This window comes from Leptinotarsa decemlineata, unplaced genomic scaffold (genome assembly GCF_025532065.1).
Source record: "Leptinotarsa decemlineata unplaced genomic scaffold, Ldec_3_MD MMD2_tig00026317_RagTag_RagTag, whole genome shotgun sequence".
NCBI classification, from domain to species: Eukaryota; Metazoa; Arthropoda; class Insecta; order Coleoptera; family Chrysomelidae; genus Leptinotarsa; species Leptinotarsa decemlineata.
Window position 1 is genome coordinate 2,660,898 of NW_027412686.1, and position 13,136 is coordinate 2,674,033.

The following is a 13,136-nucleotide window of genomic DNA, read 5'->3' on the forward strand; positions in this document are numbered from 1 at the left end:
CCTTGTATCAAAATTTCTCCCAGTTTGGCCTGTATATATGGAAACATATTATTTAATGCCAAACCTAAATTAGAGAAAGGAAAGAGATCTGGTATATACCGAATAGAATGTGGTGAATGCCCTGCCATATATACAGGCCAAACTGGGAGAAATGTTGATACAAGGTACCACGAACATGTCATTTCGGATAAAAAATCATTAATGTACGAACATCTTCAAAATTCGAAACATAAAATAGATAAAGATAATTTAAAGATCCTACATACATGCGAAAAAGGGAAAATGATGAATCTGTTGGAATCTATGGAAATAAACAGGTCAAAGAAAGATCCCAATTCTATTGTCCTCAACGAACAACTTGAATTAAACAATAGTCCTCTCCTGAACCTATAGTCCAGATCCCAAAACCTACATTATATTGAAAGCTTTGTTATGTTCATGGATTTTACAGGTATATGAAACGCAGGTACCGGATATCAGGTATATCAGATATATCAGGTATATCAAATCATTTATGCTAGAATAATATAGGTATAAATTACTCGGATTTGAATGTAATCAGTTAGTTTTGAAAATGGTATAATAGCCGAAACCGGTCAACAATAAAGAAATATAGTGGAAAATAGACAAAAGTGTGTTTTTGTAGTGTATCCTCAGTGAACATGAATTTCCACAAAATAAACAAGTCGTCAATCGAAGAAGTTTACATTCAGATAGCACACGTCTTGACTGATACAATGTGAAAGTAAGTATAACTTATTTAGTTTCAGTTCGATAATTCTGATTCATTGGAAATACTCTGCGCAATTGTCAGTATTTGTGTGAGATTAGAGTAAAATATACTTTTTTCTGTTTATTCAAACTGGAACCCTGCTATATAGACAAACGAACATTAGTGTAGGTTTAGGCCAATTTCGCGCTTAATGAAACAGAAATTTAATTTAACTAATGTTTGCACAATTTGCAGCAATTAAACGAGAACATTCTTTTTCGCTAACGTTGGAAAATTACATTAAATGAATGTGAATCAACTGAAATGTAACATGTTAAAAAGTGGAACAGCAGATTTTCGTTATCACATTATTCGTGTATACAGAGTATATTCGTTGAGTGTGAACGTTGAGCTTTTTTTTCAACACTAATCATGCTTCCTTGCACGGTGAAGGAAGAAGTAGTGTCAAAAATGTAGCACTATGAATACATCTCTGATACTGGGTAAGGTGGAATAATCTTCATGATGTTAACGTCATCATCACCGACGTGTTGAACATCTAGGATTATAATGAGGAAATTGTCGCCTTACTCTAGCCAGGGACATATGAAAGACTCATGAACTTTCTTATACGTTCATCAAGTCTTGAAGAGAACACGGAAAAGTCACACAAAAATCCAAAGCCTTTACGCCACGTTTAAATGGCTCACCAGAAATCCATAAAGGGAATGTACCACTTAGACTTATCGTAAATGCGATAGGTTCAACAACTCATGAGCTGACCAAATACTTGACAACCCTACTGCAGCCATTTATAGAAAACACAGAGTCATTCATTAAGGATTCAGGATACTTTATCTAAAAGAAAAGAGATATTGAGTTAGGTCCTGGAAACATACCAGTGAGCTTCGATGTGGTCTCCTTACACTTGATCCCGATCAAAGACACGATACATTGAAGTGGCAGATATAACCACCCTCTTCACTTACTGTTTATCATCAACTAATTTTCAGTGGAATTATGTTTTTACAAATGGATGGTTTCGCAATAGGCAGTCCATTGAGTCCGGCGCTGGTAAACGGTGGTAAATTCAGAATAACGGCCTTTAGAGTAAACGACCGTGAAACCATATTGTTGGCTGCGTTATTACACGTTCCTGTTATGGCGAGGTGGTGAAGAGACGAATTTCTATTATATCTAAAATCCCAAGAAATCCATTTCACAATGGAACGAAAACTTCGAGGGACTCTAGCGTACAGGAGTTTACAGGAAACCAACACACACAGGCGTGTACCTGAAAAAAACTCTAACCACCAGCCACAACAAAAAAGAGGAGTATTCAAAAGGTTGGTTGGTTGAGTGAGCATGACGTATTTGTGAACCTGAGAGTCTTCCTGAGGAACTGAATCACCTGAAAAATGCCTTCAAAGAAAATGGGGACACGAAGCTGAATTTGAGTGGGCCATACGGCCCAGGAGAGAAAACGCTAAAGTAGGCTGGTGAACGAAAAGGTTTTCCTTCCCTATGTTGAAAATGTTGATTGAGAGAAACCAATATTTAGGTCTACAAAAACTATCAGACAAAGTCTGAGGTCTGCTAAGGACCCCAGAGACTCTTCAACAATATCCGGGGTGAACCAGATTCCTTGCAGCTGCGAGTCGGTCTACATTGGAACCACGAAAAGAAGTATGGGTACTCGTTTTTCTGAACAAAAGAGAAATTGTCGACTCGGACAAACCGATGAATCAGCTGTAGCCAAACATGCTCCCAACAAAGAAGTCACTTACATTATCTCACTAAAAGTCACAGCGATACTCGATAGAACTCAAAATTACTATCCAAGATTATTTAGGGATGCAATAGAAGTTCCAAATGAAGGGATAATTTAAATAGAAAAGAAGAGGCAATGAACAATAGAGAAACCAAGCCACACCCACGAATAATAATTTAAAGCCAGAGTTATCGTAGTTTCCGCGTTCGGAATGGGAACAACTCGAGCACCACTGAGACCGTAACCACATTGCCATTGATAATGTCTATCGCAGTAGTAGACGAAATAGCTTTCACGAACTCATCTTCGGCCGTGAGAGTTTAACATTATTTGATATTGACAAAGTTATTTTCATTCATTTGAGGGGGAAAATTATATGGTCTTGTAAACTAGTAGGTACCTGCATCTCCCATTATATTCAGTCTATGCAAATTGATTCCTCACTTCATAGTCAAACAATTTATTAATTCAAGTTGAAGTGAAACTAGTGCCAAAATGAAACAGTAAATAGACTTCAGATATCTTCAGGAAAGATTCAAAACCCAAATATCTCACCATCAAACTTGGAAACAATAAATGAATATAATTCATAATCGGACAGTCTGACTCACTTTAGATACTAAATATTTCCAGAAACGTTCAACTTGCAGACTTTGAAAATATATCGACTGAGCACTTTTCTGAATAGTTGAAGAACAGTTCACATTAACATTTTTTTGTTTGGACCACATACGTTGAATTGCTGATAATTTCTCAAAAACGGAATGCCGAATAGAAAATCTGTGAAAGCCATCTAGAACATGTTGAAAAAGTAGCGATGAAAGAGTGTTTTTGTTTTCGAAGACCTCTTAAATAACATCAGAGAAAAAAACGAAATTAGTGAATTTCGGTTCCTTTTTAAATATACCCGGAATAGTCTGTACGATGTGGTGTACAGTATGTTGTGTGTCAAATTACACACACAGTGGTTTACAGTGTGTTGTGGACACTGGACAATGTATGTGGACGCTGTATCTTGGACACACAGTTTCCGATTTTCCCATGGTGGCTCTTCTCATCAGTATAGTATGGGTTATACTACTCACTTTCACATCACAGATTGAAAAAACATCACGAAAGACAAGTTCATATGAATATTATAGACGGTATCCATCAATTTATAGTAGAAATTATGATCATAGTAACGATTAAAATGAAAACACCGTGTGCTTTCAGATCATTATTCGTCAAGAAACAGAAGGAATTTTTCAATTGACATCATTACACTGTCACTGTCATACGTCATCATTGGTTCAAAAATTTGAGAGTTTGCCTACGACTTATGTTTGTACTGCTATCTCTTTTCAATATACAAAGTGAAACTATTATATAAACAAGAGCTCCCGCTGATTAAATGTTAACGTTTGGTGTTCGTTTTTTATTTGTTGAAGAAAATCATTCTACATATATAAAAATATAATATGTTCTATCTCATATTTCATTTACTATACATGAGTAATCTTTCGTTGCTCCAATTGCATTGCCAAGCATTAAAGTTTCGTGTCAGCATTTTTCGTAAACCACCGCCTTCACCAAAGTACAAACTTCCAGGAATCGTGTACGGCATCAAAATAAGCTCCTCCTTTGAAATATGTTTTGCCAATAAATTAATAGTCTGGATATTCAGTTCATTTCGAATTTACAAGTCTGCACGAGTAAATAATCTGCTTTAACGAGTTCTCGCTTAAATATTCAACAAGTTTTGCGAACGGGCCAAACAAAAATGGAAGATTTTCCGTCTGATTCTCCAACATATATCCCGTGCTTAAAATTTCATGTAGTTTACACAAAGTTGAATACAGGATTGGATATTCAAATTAAGGAATTTCAGAAATTTGAGTCTGGGAACTGCCATCACGAATTTCCGGGTAGGTTTACTGTCGTTGATAGAGCTACACTGTTGAGGTTTGTGAAATATTCGTGCCTTTGGGAGACACAAAAAGACGTATGTGGGATATTCTCGAAATATTTTTTTCACGAACACAGTCTTGTTGTTTTGAAAACGGTTGGATGGAAACAAGCGATGAAAATATTCTTTAATTGTTCTTATATCATTATCACACAGGATGTTCTGTGATTGTGGCGACAACTTGGAAAACGTTTCGAAAAATTATCTGAAATTTCTGAAATTTTTTGGCATAGAGTCGCATTTTCAAAAAAAAAATCAATATTAAGTTATTAGTTGAACTTAATTAGAAAAAACTCCGATCTAACTGAAGAAGTATACAGGCCGTTTCTTTTATCATGTGGTAACATTGCTATATTCTGAACCGTAACGGATATGAAGACGATTAAATGGGAAAAAAGGTAATTGTCATCGGGAACGATACATTGGTCGAGAAAAATTTAGGTGGACTCCCTCTCTTCTCGAGTTATACGGGAAAACATGCTCTTTTTTGTTCGAATGGAATTGTTATTGCGGAGAATATCAAGAAATAGAAAAAAAAATTGTATTCGAATTGTACTTTGACAATGTGATAATAAATATTCGATAAAACGTTTGGTGTTTACATGGCTACCATCAACTTTTTTTAATACGGACCTATCTTTTTTATTACAGATATTGATGAAGCAATAAATTCACAATCCAAGGGTATATCACATTTGATATTTTCATAGTGTTTCATTTGAAATAACTACCATTATCAGTGACATCAATTTTAAATTACGGTCCTGTCGTTACTTCTTTTGTGAATTGTTTCGATTTTTTCAAAATATAATTCAGACAACCCAATAAAATCGTACTTTTTCGTTTTGGAAATTTTTGTATTGCCATAATCCTTCTTTCAAGGCTTATTTTTCCCTTATGATGCACTGTTGGGAAAAAACTCCAGTAATATTTATTTCTCCCTAATCAATTATAATTTGAGATATTTTTATAATTCTTAATCCTGGAAGTAACGAAAATATCAGCCTTTGGTCAAAATTTGATCAAACAAATGTACATATTTCATATATTCATATGAATTGCTACTGAATATCCGACATGAAATACAACATTTTCAATAGGACGGAGCTCCTCCCATAATGCAGCAATAGTTAGGGAACATTCAGATGCAATATTTCCAAGAGAATTGTTTGGAAACAATGGATCAATTAATTGGCCAGCTTGATCCCCAGAACTTACTCCTTTAGATTTTTTTGTCTGGGGATACATAAAGGATAAAGTTTTTTCAACACCAAGTACAGATATCAACCATCTCAAACAAAAAATAAGAGATGCATGTATTAGTATGACATCTGTTTTGCTAGAAAATTGCCACAGACATTGTTTGGACCGACAACTTATGAGCATTCAATAAAAAGGTCGTCAATTCAAGCATTCAATGTAGATTGCCATGTAGCTTCGATTTTCCGTATTGGTTGCATTTTTCCCTAAAGTTCATGATAAAATAAATTGTTTTTCTGTTTGATTGTTGGCACTGATGATGGGGGTTATTTCAAATGAAACGCTTTAAATATATTGAAGGTCATATACCCTTGGATTGTGAGTTTATTGTTTTATCAATATCTGTAATAAAAAAGACAGGTCCGTATTAAAAAAAAACTTGAAGGTGATCATGTTGACACGAAACGTTTTATCGAATATTTATTATTACATCGTCATAGTACACTTCGAATACAATAACATTTTCTTTTTCCATTTTTTGATACTTTCCGAAATAACAATTCCATTGGAAAAAATGAAAAAGAGTATTTTTGGTTTTTCGCTGTATAACTCGAGAAGGGCGAGAGTTCCCGTAAATTTTCTTCGACCATTGTATTGTTCCTGATGACATTTAATCGTCATAGTTACTGTTACGGTTTAGAATATAGCAATGTTACCACATGATAAAAGAAACGGCCTGCATGTCATAAAACGTTGAGTATATTGAGAAATAATATTGTTTTTTGATATATACGTATTCATGAAATGAAAGGCTTTTCTACCTATGCGTGAACATATTTATCATGAGTTGAATGATAGTGTATTTTTTCTGAGGAGAAAAAGTGATGTTATGTGTTTTCGAATAGAAAAAATGATCTATGAAAGTGAAAAATAAATGATATTTCGATGACCCCATTCAATGTCAGTGGTAGTAAAAGCTACCATCGGCATTGTTGGTGGAACAGGAATGAAATATTTTTTACTTTTTACTCTTCATGATTGGGAAATATAAGAATATAAATGAGGAACATTGCAATGAAAAATCCATGACCCTTCACCTCATATATAGTCCGGAGATTCTGGACTCAATGAATAAATAGGGCATACGTTGACATATTAAAAAAAGTTCCATTGAATAAATTACTACTATTCATTTTCGAACAATTGTAAACAGAATTGAAGGTTCCAGTGATATATTTTAACGAAATCAGCAGATCAAAAACTGAAGTAAACTCTTTTATATCGTTCAATAGTACCCGAGAATAGGCAACTTTATCATGATTTAACCTACTCCGTATCTCTCAATGTTCGCCATGCATAGATTCGAGTTCGAATAGCATATAATGGTTGGATGATCAAATCCAATTTATTTCATGAATTTTTCTTACCTATATTTAAAGTACGCCTATGCATTCATCAGCAGACTGTGTAATCATGTCCTGATCAACCTCCCAATCCGCTTCAGAGATCCAGTAATACAAAATCTTGAATATCCTGTAATCACAAAATATGTGATGAAACTCCTGTTCGCAGGATGATTAAAGTTCATTGGATTATGATACGATACGTAGACGTTATATTAAATCTATTGAAAATTGATTTTTTTGTAATATCATAGTTTACAGTGAATTGAAAAGGGCATAGGCATCTTGAATTCATGAATGTGAAATATGAATGACAGTGTGATCATGTTTCGAAATGAAAGCACATAATTAATTAAACAACAGAGACTAGTTATAGTAGAAAGAAAATACTATTCTGTTCATTATGACATTCGCCCGTGGGTGTGTTAATTTTCAGATGAAACGTAGTTATATATTTTTTTGTTCGAGTACTGTCGGTTTAGTTAACAACTCGAAACAGGGCCGTGGATCAAAGACGTTATCACCAATAAAATAAAAGATTTCTTATCAAAATGGGCACCAAGTGATATGGCCAGCTTTTATTACAAACATTGCTGAAATATATGCGAGATCATTACAGAATTCAAACATGAACTTATACCCTGGGTGTTACCTAATATATGGACACTAATTAAAAAAAACAATCACGATAAAATAAAGGCAAATGTGATGTCACTGATTCTTATGTTCTAATTGATGTTATAGTGAACCGATTCAGATTGAAATTTATAAAAATAAATGCATAGGTTTGTCCTTAAATAATTTATTTCACCCAAAAATTGTCTTTCAATTCGTATATTTATTGCTTCCGTAACGATTGTTACAAAAGAGAAGAAAATCATCTACGAGGTACTTATCCTCGGCGATTCTACTATCCAAGTCGTCTTATATAATGACCAGGTGTAAAGTGTATCAAAACAAATCTGTAAGTAGTCGCAAAACTTCAGGAAGTAAAACAGGTTGAAACATCAACCTAGATACACAAGGAGTCTGTGAAACTCGTAAATATGGAACGTGGTACGTGATCCTCCACACCTTTTTCTGTTACGATCATCTTGAAAAAAAAACACCGGAAAACACATTTTCGCTTATCACTTTCCGATGGTACGTCGTAGTCATTTTCATTCAATTTTGTAGAAGATAAAATTTCCTTCAAGATTGTTTCGTAACTTATTTTACCATTCCGCATAGCAGAGGGGGTACAGAACAGCAAAAGATGAATGAAATCATGATTTCAGACAAATGGTGATTTTTTCTTTCATTCCTTTGGATCTCTCGAATTCTATGAATAACTGACTGTTGACTGTGTTTGAATAGATAATGAAGTTTTGAAATTGGAGATATTTCTTTCCGCAGAGAGACTCTCCTTCGTCATTTTTGAAGATTTGTAAGAGGGCCAACAAAATGTTTTGGACTCATTATGAGATCTAGCCACGTTTCTGAAAATCCGCAATGAAATCTATACATTTCACTCTGATGAGTTCCATATTGGAATTTGTTTCGTTCATTTGCAAACTACTTAGATAATAATAATAATATTTATTTGCCAAATCTTAGAATTATAACATTGATTATTGAAAAGCATAAAGGTATTCTAAGTACATTTATATATAGTGTACAAATAAAAACGATTGCCACTTAGGTTCACATGGAACCTGTCTGTGGAAACAAATGTTTTTCTTTGTTTCGTCTTATGAGAATCATGATTTCTCTACCTCATCAGTTTACAGCCTGTTACTGCGGAAATAAATAATTTTTAAATTCTTTAGTAACCTTTCAAGAGGAAATTAAAAATAATCAAGAAGAAAAGAAAATAAAAAAAATGAATACATAAATAAGAAATGAATCAATTTGCTGGGTCTACAATGTTTTTGACAAATTCTCTACTTTGTTCAAGGATCCATTTTTTAACGCGTTTTTTTATCAGACCAATATTATTAAGTGTTTCAACTGAGACAGACACATGATTTAGAAGTTTAGCTCCAATATAGGTGAAGCATCTTTGACCAATTGTTTTTTTTTGTTCTTGGTATGTACACTGCTGCAGAGTTTTGAGCTCGTGTTATTCGATTGTGGGGTAAGTTTTTCAAGTAATTTCAATTTTTTAGTAGAAATGTGATAATCGTTTTAGAAAACAGTTGCCTTAAATCTCAAATTTTTAATTCTCCATAGAGCTGTTCTGTAGGATAACGAGAGCTTTTGTTATATATAATTTTCAAAATACACTTCTGTATTTCTTCTAGTGGATCGAGTGCAGTAGCATTTATACCAACCCAACCAATTATACCGTATTGTAGAAGAGATTCTACAAATGCGTAGTATACTATTTTCAATTTGTTAAGGGTTAGTATATTTCGGTGCTGGCGAAACCTGTATAGAAGTCCTCTCAATTTATTTTTCAAGTTATGTACTTGAATATTCCATCAGAGAAAGTGATCTATGTGAATACCTAAGTTCTTTGCTGATTTAACTAACTTGATATTTTTGGAGTTGATGTTTATATTTATATATTCTGGTAAATATGAGTCATACGAAGTGAATGGAAGTACTTTAGTTTTTTCAAAGTTGATTGTGAGTAAATTTGCTCGAAACCACTTAGTTAATGATTTCAGATCACGTTCAGCAATATTTCTAACGTCTTCCCATCCATTTGCGGTATATAGTATAACAGTGTCATCAGCAAATGAAATTATCTTTCCACAAGATTGTTGAGAAAATAATGAATTCAGATATAGAAGGAATAAGACAGGACCTAAGACGGTTCCCTGAGGCACACCACAAGATACATTTCACAAGATACATTTCTACATTCATACATACATACATACATACATTTCTACATTTCGTCATTCATCTAGACTCTTTGGGCACGATCTTTAAGGAAACTACGAAAAAGTTTGTTAACATTACCCCTTACACACAGATTTTCCAGTTTGCTGAGCAAAAGTGCATGGCTCACGGTGTCAAATGCCTTTGCCAAATGAAGTAGTACACCTAGGCGAGTTTTTTTTTCATCTATAGCCTTATATATTGTGGATGTTACATCTGCTATAGCATCCTCGGTTGATCGAAGTTCTTGAAATCCGTACTGATATTTTGACAAAATGTTTTTTCTATTTAGTTATGAAATCAATCGTTTTTTAATTATCTTTTCAAATATTTTCGAAATAGAGGATGAGATTGACAAGGGCCGATAATTTAAAACATTTGTTTTCTTTCCTGTTTTGTAGACTGGAATAATCTTGGCCTCCTTCAGATGTTTTGGAGACACGCCTTGCTCTATAGCTATATTGAATATATGTGAAATTCGTTTAAAAATGGACTCAGAAGATGTTTTTAGTATTTCATTTGAGATATCGTCTAGATTTCTCTAACTTCATTTGGGTCGGTGTTGGACATATACATAGAATTTGGAAGTCTTACTTTTCGATTTTCTCGTAATGTATTTTTGCAGCTAATTTTGGTCCTACTTCCGCAAAATAATCATTGAATTCATTACAAATATCTTCCAACTCAATAAGTTCCTCCTTTATGTCTGACTGTATTTTAGGTATGCTATTCTTATTATTATAATTGTTTGTAAAATCATCAACTATTTTCTAAACATTTTTGAAGAGTTCTGGTTATTATTCATTTGGTTTTTAAAGTAATCAGTTTTGTTCGGTTAGATGTGATTAAACCCCTTGTAATCTAATGCTTATTTTTCTTCGACCATTGCACTTTTATACATGTGGTTGATTGATATATCATTTCCTTAAATGTGGAAATGAATATATTCATACCCGTGTCTGGTTCTTTCTCTTCAACGATTTCAGTCCTTGCCTATTGCTGGTTTGAGTCCCCTCTAGAGACAATGTTTCGGATGGCGAACGAAATTAGGATTTTGATAAATTTAAATTTAAGTAACTTCTTAGCCTTCAGGTATAATGGTACCATTTACTGAAAATATCATTGCGAATGTAGAGAATGGGTATAAAAATTAATTTGACATATACATAGGGATGTAGGAGTATAGTATGTAAACTCACATAATGTATATTTGAAAAACAAAATTTTTTATAGGTTTTATTAATTTTTGGGAAAGACATTTTTTGGCTCTCTACTACTACATCTTGATACAGAATATGTGAGAATCTTTCAAAGGAAGGAACGAAGCAATCAATTTCAAATATTATCCAGATTGGTACTGAAGAGCCCCAAGGTAAGTGTCTTACGGCAAAACATCAATATCTACCAGTGAGGATGACAGGATGTATAGAGTTACTTCTTTCGAAATTGATTGCTTCCCTCTTTTCTTTGGAAGATTCCCACATTTGTTTTATATCAAGATGAAGTAGTAGAAATCCGATTTTTTTTTCCAAGTTGTGAAATTTCATGGGAATATAAAACGGAAAATAAAGTGCGGATTCCGAATTAATAAGAGGGATTTTCCCTTTATTTTTCGATTTACGATACCACCGTTTACCGAATTAAGAAACTTAAAAGAGATATTTTACTGGGTATTTTCACTATATCTTGAGACCTGTTAAGTAGGCATTTTAATATCTATATAATTTCTTATATACCATACAGTTATAAATTGTTATGTATATATTCTCACTCAATAATTTATAATATTCATTTGTATTTATGTATAATTATTATTTTTGAAATTAAATTGTAAATAGGAATAAGGTTGGATGGAAGAGCAATTTTTGACGATGTGTGAACATGGGCGAAAAATGAATCCTGCCATTTGATAAGAGCTATGTATGTACTGATTACTTATGTATGAACTTATCAATAAAACCAATTATTATTATTATTATTATTAAAAGAGGCATACTTACATATCAGTCTGCAGAAAGATTTTGAGACATACTAGATGAGTCATATTGAACATTACTACCATGAAACATAAGAAACACTATCAGTTATTTCAATAAATATATGTATCTCTTCTAAAGTGACTTTTAAGATTAACTGAATTCGCAACAACTTCTCTTTGTTGTTAATCGTCCAACTAGCGTTCGCTAAGGATTATCTAATTAAGGCACAGTCGCTACTGCCTTCACGTATTTACTAAACATTCATCAAATAACGATATACAATTTAGAATCGTTCACCTGTGTAGTATAGGGTAGGTATACAAATCGTCACTTCTAACCGAATGCCACTACTAGATCTCGGTTATGTAGTACCCTTGTACTACAATCAATCATATTGAATTCAGATACTCAATTCGTCGCGTAGATTTCAAAGGAAATTAGGATGAGCTGAATGCTTGTCCTGTTTGCAAATGCAGTTCACTGTGCGTTCTAGAAACCACTTACGAAATTGATCATGTATGATCTTTGTTCGGCATTTATGATATATAATTCAATTGTTTTTGAGTGCAAAATCAGCACTTTTTCTAATCACCAAAAATGCAATACTCATTTCGACGCGCGATTCACCAACCATTTTCAAAACCAGTATTCAGAAGATTACTGGAAAGAAGTGAAAATTTTGAGGTCTTTCGAATATACCTAAAAGACGACATGTTATTACAGCAGAAACAAAAAAGAAAAATGATAATATTATCAGTGGTTATAGCCCAAGTATACTGATAATTCTGAAATAACTTCACTATTGTTTTTTCGAAATGATATTGCTTGATAAGTATTACATGAATGAAAAGTCCTTGAGAAAACATTAATGAAGTAATTAGCCAAAAATAATAATTGGGATATTGTTTTGTATATATTCTACGCTTAAAGTTCCAGTTTTATCTTTTATTTTTCGAGTGAATAGAGAGTGTTCGAGAAAAGTGCACTAAAATGATTGGTAGATATATATTTATATAAGGATTATTCAGTCAAACAAAGTTTCATATTCACACACTCTCGTTGGTTGAACAATCTACATAACAAGCAAAGTGATTAGCATCTATCGATAAAAAAGGAAAATTCACCCTATTTGCTGATGACACCACAATATTGTGGCGTGATAAAACTTTATGTAATCTACACGAGAATATAAGTGCAGATATAAAGAAAATAAAAAAGTGGTGCGACTCTAATCTGCTGTCTTTCAATGTTTCCA

General features: G+C 33.2%; 1 long non-coding RNA gene across 1 annotated transcript in view; it reads right to left on the bottom strand.

Annotated features, from left to right (window-relative positions):
• LOC141485372 (uncharacterized) overlaps positions 1-13,136 on the bottom strand; it is a 288,974-nt gene that overhangs the window by 96,271 nt on the left and 179,567 nt on the right. Inside the window, exon 2 of the long non-coding RNA XR_012467160.1 lies at positions 7,059-7,164. This is a non-coding gene — a long non-coding RNA (uncharacterized lncRNA). The remainder of the gene's footprint in view (positions 1-7,058; positions 7,165-13,136) is intronic.